Below are 18398 nucleotides of genomic sequence, written 5' to 3' on the forward strand. Positions count from 1 at the left end.
GCAACTTGTCCTACTCCCTTCACATAACACGAATTTCCTTTCAACTGGAAGAAAAGGGACTTTAAGAAACTGAATATCCTAGTAAAAGGCTGGGGGGGAGGAATAATCTTCAAATTGTAGGGTAAACAATTGAGTGAGATGAAAACAGTTTCCAAAACAAACAAGTGTTCATAAATGCAGAACAATTTACTTCTTCCTTCTCTATGGCAAGAAGAAAAAAGTGGCATAGACAAGTCTAACCAGCACATTCACCCAAACTGAAGATGGAGTGTGGCATAGATCCCCAGGACTCCAAAACACACTGATTTTTGTATTATACACAAACAGAGCACAGCATAGGGCAGCTCGCTACACACAGGGTTCACAGAGGGGACACATTACTATTTACAACACAGCACATTAAAATGACAGTGACACACACCACTCAGAGGTGATCTTTATTACTGGCTGCTTAAGGGATGATTTGAGAAATGATCTGTAAACTTAATTTTTAATTAAGCCAGAAGCCCTAAGGGCCTTCTGAGTTCAAGTATTAAGGGGAGAAGAGAGGGAAATCAATTCTTGTTGATGGAGAGGTCTAGCAGAATCTAATAGACCTGAGTAATATATCAAGAAGCTTTTAAGATCAGTCACACAGCTCAGAGGAAAGCCTAAAACCCAATTTTAGATAAAAAAATATGCTGTAAAGTGGAATGGATAGTTACCATTGTTCAAGCCTCTGGAAAGCTACTGTCTTGAGCTCTGACACACATATTACTCAGAAAACAGATAAATGATCAACTCCAAGAGTGCAGAACTTCACAGGGAAGCCCTCATACTTGGCTCCAACCAGCTTGGAAAAGCAGTCATCTCCACACGACCTTGCAATCACTCTAAAGCTTCAGCATGGCCAGAAAGGTCTGCATTAACTAATGAGAATGAGTCATCAAAACATCCTAGAAGGAGGATAATTTGCGTTGAGACACAAAACTAGTTCCCCAACATGCAGCACAGGTCTATCAGGTTCATCACTGTGACTGAGGCTAGAAGAGACGGCACCAAGTCTATCTGACCTCCACAGTGCAGTTTCAGTAAGTTACAAAATCAGAAATTGAAGATTTTTCATCTCATTTTCTGATTTCCAAGCTTACAGGACCAGATGAGTTACACACAAGAGTGCCAAGAGAAAAGACAAATGTTATAGGAAGGCCACTCTCGTCATCTTTGAGAGAGTCATGACTGGGGAGGGCCCCAGTGACTGGAGAAAAGCAAGCATTGCACCAGTCTTCAAAAAAGGCCAAAAAGACAGTCTGGGGAAACAGTCAGCTTTGCCTTAGTTGGTAGGAAAGTCATGGAGTCCACTTGGACTGCTGAGAGGGCAGCAGCTGGAACCACTCAGCAACAAAGGCAAGTTGTGCCTAACCAACTGGATTGCCTGCTATGGGATAACAACTGGAGCTGTGGATGAAGGGAGAGCTGTGGATGTCATTTACCTCATCTTCCATGACATTCTTGAAACCACCACCCCCCTATCTTAGGGTGTATCAGGCTCGAAGGGGGAAGGAGACAACTAGATGAGCAAAAAACAGGTTGGACGGTTGGGCTCCAGAGGGTAAGAGTTAATGAGTACCGTAGCAAGCAGGGTACTGCAGGAGTCTGTACTGAGATCTGTTCTCTTCAATCTCTTTATCAGAGACCTGCAGGAGATCAAAAGTCCTCTTACCAAGCTTGTAAAAGAGACTGTATTGCGGTGAAGAGCTGACAGACTCAAAGGCAGGGCTGCCACTCAGAGGGACCCACAGCCACAGGCTGCAGGGGAACACCAACATCTCTCCCCCAGGACACATCTAACTCTGTGTGCATATTTTCAAGAAGAAAGTTGGGCAAAGGAAATGAGTGAGAAGTGAGATGAATGGTCTTGTTTTCGCAAACCTTCCCTTCAAAGAAACAAGTCATTTATCAAAGTGCTGTAATCCTACCAACTGTCATAGTACTTGTCTAATTACATCTGAAGAACAATAAGCTGTATGTTCAGGAAGAAACTGTCTGTAACAAGGTTGGAAGAGAAACTCTGTTACATGTGATCTTACACCACAGGTTCAACAGCAAAAACAGACACCACCGGGAAGGGGTTGGGGACATTTGTATAAAGCAGCTTTAGCATATTTTGCAATTAAAAAGTTTGGTTGGTTAATTTTCTATATTTTCATAAAATGCCATTGCTAGTGCATTAATCTACATCAGGCAAGGTCTGAGGTGGGTTTTCAGATTACCTGTTGAGGGGGGGCAGAGGTACAAAACCCATCTTTTGGAAGAACACAAAGCACATTCCAGAACTGTTAAAAATACTAAAAGGTTGCTTGGGCTGAGGCTTCACACTGCAGCTTGCTGTAGACATAAAACACTACTACAGCTCTCAGCAATGCTCAAGCAATTGCTTAACTTCATGCCTTGAAGAAAATCCCTTCAAACCTCACACTACAAAACCCACTGGAGAGGAATCATTCCTTCCTTCCTGCAGCAGTTTCAGTGGGACTATTTGGGAGCATACACCATCAAGCAAGAAGGAACAGCAGCAAGTCCACAATAGATGCATTCAGTATGGGAAGGACCTGTTGTTGCTGTTCAGGCACCAGCACTTCCCAATTTGACACCAGATTCCAGAGTCTGCAGCAGTACCAAGACTGCACATACATTAACATTCTCAATGCAGAAGATAGCGGGGAGGAAGGGAGACACCCTCTCACCAGCAGCAAAGCCAGGCACTTCGGAAAACTGAAAATCATTTGGATTCTCAGTACAGAGACTTGGGACCACCTGCAAAACAAGATAACACTTGCATCCCGGATGAAGGTGCCAGAATCAGGACTAGGCAGACAAAAACAAAATACACAGTAACACAAAGCGATACACACACAAAATATGAGCACTAGGACCAAAAAAGTCTGATTTTGATAGACAGTATCTCAAAGGTGACTGAATATAAACTTTTATATACATATTGCATGTCATCTTCTTGCTGTGAGCAGAGTGACAAGGAAGAGATCAAGCGGGGGGAAAAAATGGGTCTATTAATCACCCATGAGAAATTATTTCAATGCCCCCAATGCACTCCAGTGCCTTCTGAATTGTGCTGGATGTCTTTGGTCTCCACTGAAGAACTTGGGCCTAGGCCTCTAGGAGTAACAATTGCTATGGATCAGTCATAAGATGTTGAGCTCACTAGTACACATCTTATCCAAGTTAAGCGGCTGTAGCATCATGATAGATGCTACAAGGTGCCCAAGATCACGGATATCAACTGCCCATGCAGCAGGCTTGAATTGATGAGCCGGTCCCTAATAACATCACAAAACACAAATACACAGAGCACATTACAGGCTGACAGTCGGAGCATTACAAGGAATGGTCCCACATGGACCATAGCATCCACAGAGACTATAGGGAAGTTGTTAAAAGGAGGAAAGTGTTTACAGTGAACAAAAAACGTTGTAGGTAAGTTGAAAGGAACAAAATTTATTCCTGTAAATTTTGCACTTTCTAAACTAAAGAAAGAAAACCACACACCAAAAAAACCCGCCAACTAACAAACCAGAAAAACCCACTTTTAAGCTCTGTTGAAACAAATTAAAAGGATTTCTAGTTTATTGCTTTCTTACTAAAAGATTTCTCTGATTAAGAAATAGCCAAGCTGAAATAGACATCAGATTATGATATTGTTTCAGACTGTCAAACCTGATTTAACTCAAAGGTTCTGGCACCAACATGCCACCTCCAGTGGCTTTATTTGCCTGGGTAGGCACTTGACAGCAGCTCAGACACCCCCAAGCTCACACTCCAGGATCCTGACAGAGCCCGTCTCCTCAGGGGAGACAGATGGCAAATTTTTCACAAGTTCTTGTTATCTCTCAGCTCAAATAGTGAGTCACCGTTAGCACACAGGTTAAAACACACACTGTGCCAAGGTGCACAGTCAGAGCTGAACATTTGAGTGACTCGGTGGGTGCCTGGGGAGGAGGCCAGGCAAGGCTTGTGTGCTCAGCTTGTATCTATGGTCAAAAACTGCAGTCTGGTCCCTGGAGTTTACTTGACAGGTATCTCCCAACAGAAGACTATGACCAAGAACAAGGTTCAAGCACAAACCAGATTTCACAGTAACTAGAAGGAAAGATGAGGATTACCCAGCTGATCTCCCTGAATTGCACATGAATGCAGGGGTGATATAATAACCAGAGGCAACAACCTGCCTATGATACCTTGGCATGAAGAGCACATGGAGGAAGAGGAGCTGCTCCCCTCTTGCCTTGCTTGCCTGTGGCTGCCCAGGCGGTTCTTGCAGGCACTCTCCGGCACCCACTGCTGCAGGGCTGCGCTGTGGCTGGCAAAGACTCAGCCCCACTGCTTTGTACATTTGTGGGGCAAGCTGTCAGAAGTTTAGGTTTCTTGTGAGGTCATGGTTTATGCTTAGTTGAAAATCAATAGAGAGGAACATTAGAGGTGTGAAATAGGTATTCAGAATAATGAAATCAGGTGTAGTTCCGAGAACAAAACACCTGAAAACATGTTTGAGCCCAGGAAAGGGAGCATACACTAAACGCAGAGACCTTGTTGAGGGCTCTGGCTGAACTCCCCACAACATCATGACACCAACCCCTGCACTGAGGCAGCTGAAGCAGCTTATGGGCTCAGGATGCAAGAAGGCTTTCTAATCCCCCCCAGACAGGCACAGAGGCTGGATCATCAAAAACCCTCAAACAGCCAAACTGTGAAGCCAGTCCATGAAAAAACACAAGCAAACCCAAACAAAGTCACCAGTCATTTGAGTAATGCTGGTGCCTTTGCAGAGAGCCAGGCCAGACCCCTGATGAGTGGGAGTGATGCACCAAGGAACCTGCCAGACCCCAGACCCAAGCACAGCCATCACTCTGCCCACAGCCAGATGCACAAGAGCAGTTCAAGGTCTCTGATAGGCAAACATTTAATACTGTCCATCCAGTTTGTTTGAATTTTCTTTTCCTTGAGGATAAACCAGGATATGTTAGCTTATTTTGCAATAACAGAGATTTCTACTAACAAAGAAAAACTAACAAGCAGGAACAGGATAAATAAAAGAAATCCAGAAACATTCCTCTGCTAGAGAGAGTAACCTTGAGACGTCTCCTCACTGATTCACTGGGGCACAATGCCAAAGCTGGCTGGACTTGGGGGTGAAGGAGGCAGAGTGGGGAACATCAAGTATTTTCAAGGTTAGAAACCATCACTCACCATTTTTTGAGAGAGAGTTCTGAATTACTTTTTGTAGGAAACAGAAGTTTTTCATTTTGATTATTTTTATAAATACCTTTCACTTGTCATTATTTTCAGTTAAGTTAAAGGAGAAAAACCGATAGAAAAATCTGATAAGTGAAACCTTGCTTGACCTTTTCTTTCTCCATAATTTTATTAGAAAGAAGCTGAGAATGCCTCCTCCATAAACCTTCACTTTTTACAGCTATTCCAATCTTCCTGTGAAAGGATGAGGGGAGGAAGTGAGAAAAAACAAGCCCTAGATTTGAGGCAAAAAATAAGATTTCTACAAAAATACATTACATAAAAATCCTGCATGTAAGTATTATTTTTTAAAATTACATCCCTTTATTCACAGCCTTTTCTTTATTTATAGGTGTTTGACTACTAGTCTGGTATTCACAGATGTTATGCAAATATAAATTCAATGGTCAGTAATTCCTAAAATTACGCATTTAGAGCTTCATTTCAGATGCATGTTATTCGCCATTTGCTGTTGTCCCACTACAAAGATGTCCAGCATCCAACCAGGCAGAAAAGCAACAAGAGTCCCAAGTAATCAAACTCAGCGCAAGCGTCAAACAGCCTGGCTATAAGGAGCAGCACTGCACTCTCACATCCTTCCTGCCAGTTCCTTAATGAACCTTAAGCATGTCAAAAAGAGTCAGATTCATGAACTCCCTCCTGACCAAAATAATTTGGTGAAAACTAACTAAGAAATGGGCTAACCTGTTGCGCAGATACTGTCCTTGGTGCACGCACATGCAACCCTTCCTCTGCTTGTGCTCAGCATGAACTCTAGCTTTAGGTTTTCCTCCTCCACTCATTCATTTTGGGTGATCTTATCTGCCTGATGGACAGCATGTCCATGGGTCATCTAAGAGCACAATGTCCACATGACACCAGCTGTGTGGTTTTGTGGTTTGGATTTTTTTATTATTATTTTTTTACACTGCACGTTGTTTCAGCTGGAAGCAGGACACTGACTATGAAAATCAGATGATATGCCAGCAGGAACTGTGGACTCTGAGAAACACACATCAAATTAGCCTCCTGAGGTGTTCCCATGGAGAAAACCCATGTGCTTTCCCAAATACAGCTTTAAGATCAGAAAAATGATAAATACTCAGGCACTGCTGGCTACGGTACTGTACACACAGGGTATAGCTGCAGTCTGAGGCTCTTACTGAGACTACCTAGCTTCCACTCTGAAATGCGAATGCAAAGTCAGTAGGAACCATCCACATGCACCACATCCACAGGTAGGATGCCAGGTCAGCCTAGATAATGCAATCTTTTGTCTACTCCAGCTTAACAGCAAAACTTCTTCAACATAGGAACAATTTTGTCCCAGAAGGGAAGCCCCCAAACCCAGAGTTATTTTCCTTCCAATACATAAATATTTTTCTTTCAGCAAGGATATGGCGACTATAAAATAATTAGTTATGCTGATATGCAGAGAAGCCAACATGCAAGAATCCCCTGGTTACCTAGTGTTTGCGTTGCAGAGCTCATAATTAAACCTCGATTCCTTACAACTCAAGACAAGTTCCAGACAGTAGGCTGAAAATACATCTCAAACAGATCTTCAACATTCAGGACCATCTGTTTCTTTTTTGTGTTTTTTTTTTATTTGCTGCAAGTAATGAGCTTAAACAGATTTTAGGAGGTTTGTGATTAATAAAGGAATGTGAAAATTTTGCAGAAGAGAAGAAGAACCACATTCTGCACCTGGGTCCACTCAGGAGCCTGGGCATTGCTTTGAAGGCTCTGTTTTCTGTTACATCTCTAAATCCAGATTGAGGTTTCTGAATAAAAGGTTTCATTTTCAGCACTGAAACCTTCATATAACACTGTTTAGAAGAGGAAGAGAAGAATAATTTCCACACCTGAATCCTCACTGGGAATATACTGCTTCACAAGCAGGATGTAATTATACAGGCTGGAGTTTAGCCAGGACACTAGGGTTAATGGCCCTACCGCTGCCAAGTGCCAGGAACTCAGCGAGCGTAAACAGCAGAGCAGCCCACCATGGGTCTTATCCAGAGCACAGCACCTCCACCTGCCTCCTGTCCTGCCACAGCACCCCTGAGCAGTGCTCCTCCCATGGGGGCAAGGGTTTGCACCAAGGGAGAGCAGAGACAGAGTACTGCTTTCCCTCCAACCAGTCACTTGTATGCACCCAGAAACCAGATGATACTATCAATGATGACAGACAGGGATCTAGATGTGATGAATTTCCTATAACCACAGACAGTAAGATCTTATTTAAATTTTGCCAAGAAGCGGTACCATCATTGAACATTCAGCAGGTTTTATACAAGCAGAACAACCTTCAGTCAGCGCTTTCTCCCCATGCCTATTATTAAAGCTCTGTTTTGGCCAAAACAGATGTATGAAATACAACACCAGCTGGAAGAAAACGCATTATCTGCATCATAAAAAAAAAAAAAAAAAAAAAAAAAGGACCTTTTTCTTCTTGATTTTCCTTTTGCTCAAAACAGCACAAAGGATTGCAACCCTCCTCCACACTCTTCCCCAAAACCCACGCTGTACCACTTTGTCTCTCACACCCACATGCTGCCATGGTTCAAACTTCTCATCATGAAAGCCTGAGAGAAGAACAGCCACCAGCAACAGAGCCAAGGCAATGCACTGCCAGGAAGCCAGGAACTGCTTGCTTATACAGCTGGGTGCCACCAAAGCTTCAACCACTAACATGAGGACCGGAGCGTCCAGAGCCCCAGTACCTGGTCATTCCTCAGCACCTGCAGGAGGTGAGCCACCCTGAGGACAGCACTGATCAGCACCTGAAAATATGCTTATGCAAGAAAGCAAGCCATCCTTCAGCTGCAAAAAACAAAATGGGACTCCAGCCTTCCAGAAAGCCAAGCTCATCAACAGAGAGGAACCAAGAGGAACAAAGTTTTCCTAAGCTGCCTTGCGTCAGGCTGCCCAGCCAGACCATTCCTTCTCATGGCCAAACATCAGACAACCAAGCAAGCCCCTTCCCAACTTCACCATCAGGCCCGCTTCAGCCTTACTGTTAGGGGCCACAGCAACCCCAAAGTCACTCACCCCTGCCATACTTCCAAGAACGGAGCTGAACAACCAAACCTCAGGAGTAGAGCACTCCCTTTTTCTCCAGGAGCAGCTTTACTCCTTGCCCCTCAGAGCAACCATGACCCAGGGGAGTGTGCAACTCTCGTTAGCACCTCCTCCCCACAAGTAACGAGGCTCACAGGTGCCACACACAGGATCTGCCCCTCTGCAGGGCCCTGGACAGAGTAGAGCTCTGGCAGTCCTGGCACACCACTAAGGAGTCACTAGCCCTGCAGGTACAGGGAGCACCATGTTTCATTAGCCCCAGATAACCGCTGGTGGAAGGGACAGATACCTTGTTTCTTAAGCCAGAGATTTCCCATATGGTATCTATCACCTTAAGGATGCTGGAGGAAGAGCACCTGCTCTGCACTGTACATTTACCCCTTGCAGCCCCCAGAAGGGCACTATTCTGTCTTGGCTCTGCTGTTGTCATCCACAATGGAAACATTAGCTTTGGGTGGCTGCTACTTCTAATACTGTTATCCGAGTGCTGGTTAGGAACCAAAATTAGCATATCGGTGCAATAGCAAAGAAGTGTAGAAGTGTTTAATGCATCTGGCTGGGCCATGTCAGCCATTTATTTACTGTAGTCAGTCCCTAAATCCGTATTGCATCTGCCGTCTGGATAAATAACGAATAAAGCAATAAATCTGGCAGGGTTACCAAACACTTTCACTCTGCTTCTCTTGAACCTGTTAAACTCTGCTGTGATTCATCTGCCTGGCTGGGCCCCAGAGAGACGTTTCTTGGAGAAGGCGGCTTTATTTCTGCGCACTGCTCTGGAGCTTCCAAACCCAATTCTCTTTCAGCTGCAAGCCTGCTTTCTGTCTCATTTTTAGTGAGGCAGGGAGCAACAGAGAGACTCTTTGAACCACAGTATCTTACCCTGTTCCAGGTTCAGGTCACTGATTTCAAGATAGAAATCTTAGACACTTATATTAGGTTTTCTTTTTAATGGAAACCTGTTCTCAATTTTTCTTCCAAGGCAATGTCACAAGTCATTTGTTACTGGCCTTTCAGTGAGAACCACATCTGCTTCCCTAGGCTGTGAGAGGATCACACTGATATGGTAGTGTGGGAAGATGCCACCACCCTCCAACGAGGCAGAGCTGACTGCCAGGTTGGTTGCCAAAGGAAGCTTTTAGATGACCACAGCTTTTGAAGAGCCTTTGGCAGCAATATTAGGGAGAGCCTGAGAGGTATGAAGCAACAAAGACAGGGCTTGCTAGACCTACTATGCAAACAGCCTCCAGATAAATAGTTGCAAAATAAGTTTTATAAAGACAGGTTTATAGCTGGAAAAATGTCTCTTTCAGCTTCAATTAATTGCTCTTTCTTGATTGCATAAATTGTCAAAGCTTTGGGTTTGCTATGATGGCTTTTTCCAACAGAATGACTGCTTTCCATGCCATGCATTTTACCATTTTCTTCAGTCCTTATGCCTTTTTTAGATGTCATCACACTCATGACATATTACATGAATTTCTGCTTGCCCCAGCTGACTTATCTGTAGATAGATCCTCTATCTTTGGCATATTTCTTTCCATTTCTCCACTGTTGAAAGAAATTATCCAACACAGTAATATCACAGTTACGTTAACGATCAGCTCTGTAGCACAGATTTGTCTTGTTTCATCATCAGAAAAAAATAAATCCGCAGGTTCAACATGCCATTCAGTTACCTTTACCATCATGTTTTTCTATTTCAAAATAATTTCTATTCTTCTTTTACCACGGGCTCTGCCACTTTGTACCTCACACATCACCCTGTCACCTTCATTGTGGCTTTGGGGTTTGTTTTATTTTTTACCCTAAATTTTGAGCTGGCAGTCTGAAAGGCATATTCCTAGAATGTGTGAGACATCAGGACTTGCCTTTTACTCTAGAGCACCAGAATTTATTTTTTGCCATGTAATTTTTATGCAGGAGCACTTGATATGCAACAGTGCACAGGCTGCCAAGGAGACTCTGACCTGGGACAAATCTCCAATCTGCACTTTGGTTTTGGAACCATAAACACAACATGCTGGGGGCTCAGTCCTGCTCTGTCCTCCAAACAAGCATCTCTATTCTCAATGGCAGATGCAATCTGATTCACCTGACTGCACTTGTTAATAATACGGAGGTAAGGTGTACTTTATCAATGCATGTGAGTCATTGTTCTCTTCTAGGAAAATCCAAAAAGGATTTAACCACTACCCAAGGAAATTTGCATTTCACTTAGCCATAAAGGATAAAACCTCTTTTTTTCCTTGTTTTTAGAAACCTTTATAAACTGTCAAAGTCAACTTGGGAGCAGGATAGAAAAGACTTATGCAAAAATCTTAATAAAATTAATTTGGATCTATTTACAAGACAAAATCTGCTTGGCAGATATTTTTTAAGAACCCACTTCAGAAAGCAGTAAATACATAAACCAAGTTTAAACAAACAAACAAAAAAGACCCCATGATGCTCTTACCCATATATCGTCCTACTTAATGGTGCTTTACATTTAGCTGTGAAATTCTCTAAATCAATCCAAGTGAAATTGCATAGTCACTGCACTAACGTCCAGTGCACGGGCAGGGAGAGAGCTGGCATTGTCCCACTAAAAATTGTTAACAGCAATTATTCTTGCAGGTCTGAGACTGAAAAATGCTGCAGCTTGCAATGAGGCAAGATGTCTGCTTTTCCATCCCTCCACCCAGCTTTGCTTCCCACTGTCTTCTCTGTGCCCGTGCTACCTGAGTCCTGGGTCCCCCAGGACTCTGCACAGGCCATACCTAGCAGCTGGAATCCAGTCCGGGTTTCAGTTGTCTGCAAATCTCAGCTGCCCTCAAAGCAGGCAAAGTCAGGTCCCTTGTAGGAAAGGGCCCATCTTACCCACCCAAGACTTAGACAAGGTAGGGTAGATGAGGGCCACACGCAGTGTCCTTCCCAAGCGTGCTTTCTAGACCAAGCCCCACTGGGGTTTCCTCTCAGGCCGCCACAGCTAGCCTCAAATACAGACAAACAGCAGGTGGCCAAAATGGCTTTGAGCCAGCTCAGCTCAGCACTGTAAACAGAGCCAGGTAGGTAGGGAAGGCAGGAGACTGGCTGTCTCCTTGCCAGCTTGCTTTGCCTCCAGCCTTGCACATCCAGGAGCTCCGTCTCAGCCTTCTATTGGACCCATGACAACTCTGTGCTTCTCTCCTAGCTTTTGGTTGCTTTAATGAAGCAGACAGCAACAATTTACAAGCAATCACCAGGAAAACCTCTCAGTCAGTTTTGGTCAATGTTTTCCATTGTCTCAGGCTGTCCTGCTATATAAATGATGTTAAATTGCTGCTTCCAGTTGGTGTGAAAGATGGGTGGATACTGTGCCCGTTAGCCCTGCAACTGCAGCTACATCAGAGGCATGCTTCATGGAAGCCATTAATCTTTTTAAAATCAATTACATTTTTATTTTACCAACATGTTTTTTTAACGTTTTTAAGCTCTAGAGTGAGCTTGCTTGCTTCCTTCTTTCTGTCCATCCTTCCATCCTTCCTTATTAGCCTTTCCCTACCAGATCTTCAGCTAGAATACATTTGGCCTGCCACCCCCAATTCACTAAATAATGTTAAACTGCACATTTGGTTAAACACACTATTCACATGCTTAACACTTACAGAGGAATGTTTGGCCTGTGTAGGTATTCAATTGCAATTCAGAGATGCCCAAGTCCAACATGTTCACCAATATACTTGTGAAAAAACACATTTCCTAAAGCAGCTTTTCTGAAATAGGGAATACCCAACTTCCCAGGCACTTGTTCAATTACCACCTGATATTGTGGAGCATAAGCATCGCTGAATAACATCAGCCTTTCAAACACAGAACAGTAATGTTTGAGTAATTGAAGCATAAATATAGTTCACCTCAGGCAGGAGATAAATTACATTAATAAAGTGTGGTAGTGTTCTTTAATGAGTTTGATTAGGCATGACAGAAGATGATATTGTTCAGAAGAGTTCCATTTCCTGAAGTAAGGAATTGTTGCTGTAGATCCCAATCTCTGTTTATTGGTGTGTGTGTGTTTTTTTTTTTTTTAAACAGGTTCAGTAATTGCTTGAGCATTGCTTTAAAGAGGATTTCAAAGAACAGGCATACACAGGGTCATGAGCAGAGGCTGATGCTGCTACACTTACAATTTGGTGTCCATGATCCGCTTCCCTCTCTCTGAACAGATCCTACAGATCTTCATGCTTGGGGGGGCGGGGAGGAGCAGGGCAGGATGTTCAATAGCTGCACCCTCCATCCCATCAACCTCTTCCAGACTCATGGGGAGACAGCCAGACTGTTACCAGCTGCCCATAGTCCCTCCTGTACAAGTCCATTTCTAATAGAAAGTGAAAATAGGACAATAGTCTCACTACCTGTCAAGGTAACACAAAACCTTCAGAAGAGTCTGCCAAGTCACCACTCTGTAAGGAACAAGCTTCAGATATGGCTCCCATCTTCTCTGCTATATGTTATTTATTTACTAGATTTACTGCGCCATTAGACTCAGCAAGACCTGCTGTGTGCTCATGCTTTGCAAATGCTTGAATCTGTGAAGTGTCAGGTCTGGAGGATCTATTTAACAGTGGCCTCGTGGCGCCAGACATGGCTGCAGAAGCTGCTCAGGCCTGAACCCATTTCTGTTAGGGTCAGGTCCCTGCACCATGCTCCCCACTGTAGCCCCAGCCTTTGGAAAACTATATACTGGTTCATAATTCACTGATGCACTTGAATGAATTCCAAAGCCTTTAGCTACCCAAATGTTTCTGTGTATCTGACTACTAGGGTATGATACTTGCAAGAAATCAGTGCAAAATCTTCCTTTGATCTTGCTGCAAGAAGAATCATATTATTTCTGAACTCAGCAGCTCATTTACTGTTGACATACGAGAAGGTATAGATTGTGGCTAAAGTTTAAAAATGGTCAGTGTATGGTTCCAAAACAGCTTGTGTCCCCAGACAGGAGAGAGTTCGTCCTGCCAGAATACAGACACCTTGCTGTCACCCTAGTTTTCCAAGTCAGCTCTGCTAAGGTGACTAAAATGGTCTTTCCTGCCCATTGATCACACAAATCCAATTTGGAGACTTGTTTTCTCTATGTGACAGTTACAGGAGACAGACATGGTTGAGTATTTCTGTTCTGATCACCTCACAGGCAATCCTGTGATTGCAAACCAAATCCCCCCACAGAGCTCAGCTGCATGCTCTGCCTGACAGGCTGTGCTTAGCTATGCTTCTTTCAGACCCACAAAGCAATGCACTTTCATACCAATGTACAATGCGTTTTGAGCTTTAGGACCAGAGACTCATTCACTTTCACGCTCTTACCCTGAAGATCCAGCAAAGATTGCTTACGATTGAAGAATACTCAAGGTTTCCACATCTTTCCTAAAGCACATACAGAACAAGTGTTCATCCACTCTTGCACACCTCTCTTGAATGCCTTCCAGTTAAAATGCTGAGCGAGTACTTTATTAATGCCCAAACAGCCAGATGTCAAGGCTCCATGTATTATATGTTTATCAAGCAGCATCAAAGACTGTACTAACAAGCCTGATGATACTGAATTTGATCTACATTCAAACACAACCTGTTCCCTACAGGAATGCTCTGTTACAGGTCTTTTCATGGCACGGGAACAAAACTGATCGAACACGTTTCTTGAAGCTATGCCAATGGATATTCATGTGTTGTGTTTGTGACTGCTCAGTAGCAGAGATTATGGCCTTAACAATCCTCAATTGTTCAACTGAGAGCAACAACTCCTGTGAAACCAGTGCAGTTACCCCAGCATTATATTTGAAATCAGAATCAGCATTAGCATAGCTGAATAATCACAGTCAAGTAAAGGACAGCAAAACACATAGGCTTTGCTCTTTTCTCCAGAACGCTGCAGTGCGGACCCTTTTGCACCAGTACAACTTGAAATATCACTCCCACCAATGCCAACTGACATCACTGCACTTCATGTGGTCCAGAGCCTGGTAGTTCAAAGATAACCAGAAGCACAGTGGACTTCCCAGGGTGATCACAGATTTCAGAGTACATTCTTGTTTCTGCCAGTCAACCTCTGTGACATGCCTAGCCCACTGCTGTGCTGCCCCTGACCAAATGGTCTGACAAGTCTGACACTCTTCAGCTCCAATCACTTCTCTTGTCCTTCAGCTCCTCTTACAATATCATGACCTCTTTTCATCTCACTATGGAACATCCAAAAATGCTCCATGACACAGCTATTAGGTGGATTTGAAAGAAAATCCCCCTGAGAAAATTCACCTTTGAAAAAGTTTGTATTGGAAAATTTGAGAGTTTCCAATGAAAATAGAGACAGCAGGAAGAAAGCAAATTTCATGTTTGCTTAAAGTGTTAAATAAGCTTTTGACTCCAAGCTAAGTCATACATTTTCATAAACAGGAATGTGATTTAAATGATTTCTTTTTATTCTAAAAAGATTATTTTCCTTCCAAAATACCTAATTTTAATTGGGTTTTCTAAAATTACATTTTCAGGCACAGAAAAAAAAAAACCCAGCCCCCAAAACTATTTTCAAAAAAAACCCTCATTGGATTCCTTTTAAACTGGTAATATTTATGACTTGTATTGAAAGAACAACCAATAAAGGCACTTTCTGCCTCTCCCTTGCTACCCTTTAAAACAATCTGTCCACCAATCCAATTGTTCCATCTGTTTCCAAAACAAAATTGCATTTTACTACTAGGACATTCTCTATCCAAATGCTGAACAGCTTGTAGCTAAGTATTAATCCATAGAAACCTGAAAACAATATCTTATTAATTCACAAAAAATCAATATTCCAGTACACATTTTGGAGCCACTTCATTACAGTTAAGCCCAAAATTATATGATGGTCAATAGAAAACTGTCCATAATGTACCTGTTTACCTACAATGAGACAAACCGGTTGCTAAACCTCATCTCACCAAAAATAAGCTCTATGACAGGACTCTGGTTCAGGGAAAAAGAAGTGATCTTACAGTGTATGTAATCCTGATGCAGTAGTTATTTCTTCTTTAACAGAGAATAATGAAGGTATTCTTTGGTTTTCTTGCTCTTCTTGCCCCGTGGCCAGGATATTTTTAAAAAAAGACCAAGTTCTGTACCTGTTACAATGACAGTTCTTAATGAGGGCTGTCTGACAATTCAAATATCCTTGAAAAGGATATGGCATTAGAACAAGCTTAGCTGCATCTGTCTCACTGTCCCATCACGTTCTTTTGAATACAGCATCCTATAAAGGCTGATTTTCCCAGATAAATCTAATATCCAAAAATACATGGGGGGGTGGGGGGGGGTGGGCAAGGGAACCCAAAACTTTCAAAGACTAGCTTTTACATTGGGGTTTTTACTAGTAGTCCAAATACAACAGCCATTGATACTGATGAGAATTCTTCCACTTATTTCACCACATATCTATTTGAGGTCCTAAAAGTAAATGAAGCCTGAAATTCCCAGAAACAGAACTCTATTGACATCCAACAAATATCTATATATACATAGATATGTATGTATGCAAGTATACATGCATATATATGATAAATGATTATATTTGCCAATAATGGGAATAGGTTATAAATTTGTATTTAAGTATGTATATAAGTTTTTTCATTACTGACAACTAAAGCCTGAGCATTTTTCACATGGTGATATCAGGCTCTAAGATTTTCCTTCCCTTTCGTCCTGGTTCCCAGAATGAAAGAGTCATGAATCAGGAAAGTTAAATACAAATAACTTGCATTCTCACTCTGTGCTGGTTTTGACTGGGATGGAGTTACTGTTTGCTGGTGTGGGGCTGTGTTTTGGACTTGTGCTGGAAACAGCGTTGATCACATAGGATGTGTTTGTTACTGCCGAGCAGGGCTTACACAGTCAAGGCCTTTCCTGCTCCCCACCGGTGAGCGGGCTGGGGGGGCACAAGGAGCTGGGAGGGGACAGCTGGGACAGCTTTCCTGGGGATGGCTGAACACCTGCCTGCTGATGGGAAGCGGTGAATAAATTCCTTTTTTTGCTTTGCTTGCATGCATGGCTTTTGCTTTACCTGTTAAACTATCTTTATCTCAACTCACAAGTTTTCTCACTTTTACCCTTCTGATTCTCTCCCCCATCCCACCGAGGGGGAGCGAGTGAATGGCTGTGTGGGGCTGCATTGCTGGCTGGGGTTAAACCACCCCACACTCACAGAAGATGTGGTTAATTGCCCTCTGCCTCATTGTTAATTACCAAACAACAGTGTACTGGCACACTTACCACAAGCTTCTGAAGACAAGCAAACACAGCCTATGCCCTAACTGTTTGTGTTCTTTACATCCATTTTTCTTCCAAAATATGGGTAAAATTCATAGATCCTGATCCTGGACCTCCTTTCCCTTATGCTAAACGTGTTAATTCCTCTAGCTGGTAACTCCTCTGTTACACCAAATCAGAGAAGATTCAGGACAACAGAAAGACTTCAAAGCAGTTCCAGTAAATTGTCATCTGCTCTCCAAGACCAAGATCTCCTCTCCACCCCTTTCCCATACACAAGCTGGGTTAATTCCACTTCTGCTTCCATTGAAAACACTGAGCTGATGTTCTTTCCAACACCATTGTATGACATGGTAATATCAGACACACCCTGCACCAAAAGAAACCCACAGAATGGAAAAAAATAACATTTAAAACTCACAAGAGTAGTTTAGGGAGATGGAGTGGTTCCATCATTTGACCAAGCATTTCTTTCAGGTTTAAGCCTCTTGGAAAGGGGAAACTCCACTAGGAAAACCAGTCATCCTGCTCCACTGTGCTGGTGTTTGCAGCCCTCCCAGGCTCCCTGGGCCCTTTCCAGCCCTTCCCTGGCTTATCTAAGATATTCCCCATTGCTGTCAAGAAAAAAAAAAAAAAAAAGATGGTTCAGTCAGAGCCCTAGGACAAGGACCCTCACTCAACATCATCTTTTTTTTTTTCTCCTGTAAGACTGAGTCTGGCTAGCCATGAAGGCAAATCTCCCCTTTTGAAATAAATATTGACCATGCAAAGAATTGTCCTCTAACATGCAGTGCTTTAGTCTCCCTGCAAACTGTCAATGCTTCAGTAGCTTGGAGCCCCAGCCTCTGAATATGCAAATGCAATTTGATTCACAAGATGAGATGCGTTGTCAAAGGATGTCTGAGAAAGAGGACTGCACAGATTAGATACAACACGCTTCTCTGATCAAATAGATGGATTCAGACAGGAAAATAGCGTAAGTATTTGCTGGGATGATGAACCATCTGTGTGGTGTTTCTCTTGAGTTCCCATATCATGTTCTGGTTAACTTCCCCATTGCTATCCCTCACAGATATTTTCTTTTTTTCTCCCTTTCCCATGACATTAACCAAGTTCTGCTGGAAAGCAAGTGTTTCTTCTGATTGAATTTAATTTTCTCTGTAGAAACAGGCTAGCAAGAACCATATCTCCTGGTCTATTCTTGGCCATGCCATGTTCCTGACACTCAGGCTGGAAAACCTAGAAGGCAACAACCTTGCCAAATAATTCAGGTTGACATGCAAAAGAGATAAAATCAGTAACAGAAGTGATGAAGGATCTGTAGGTGCTACTTCACAAGAAAAGACAGAAAAAACTAAACCTGTATTGCCAGGCTGAATGATAATTAAATCAGCATGTCTACAGGCTATTGGAATATTAAAGGCCAAATCTCCAAAGACCTGGAAATCAAGAGGATTTGGGCACCTCTGAGTTCTGAGAGTGTCTCTGAGAAGCCAGGTGAATAGGCTAGAATCTCTTTTTTCTCCCCTCAGTCTTCTGAGGGGAATTTTTCACTTCAACATCATGTCACTGGAACCAGCAGAGTTTGTGGAACTTTAAATACTCCCTTACTTGTAATGGGGAAAACTACAGAATTACAGCTGAAGAAATTAGAGGATATTTAGGGTGATCTATGGAAATGTTGCCAAATAATGGGGTAAAACTGAAAGAAAAAAGTCAAAGTATAAGTTGAGAGTCTTGTATTTGCAGATCAATGGCAATGG

This window comes from Falco naumanni, chromosome 4 (genome assembly GCF_017639655.2).
Source record: "Falco naumanni isolate bFalNau1 chromosome 4, bFalNau1.pat, whole genome shotgun sequence".
NCBI classification, from domain to species: Eukaryota; Metazoa; Chordata; class Aves; order Falconiformes; family Falconidae; genus Falco; species Falco naumanni.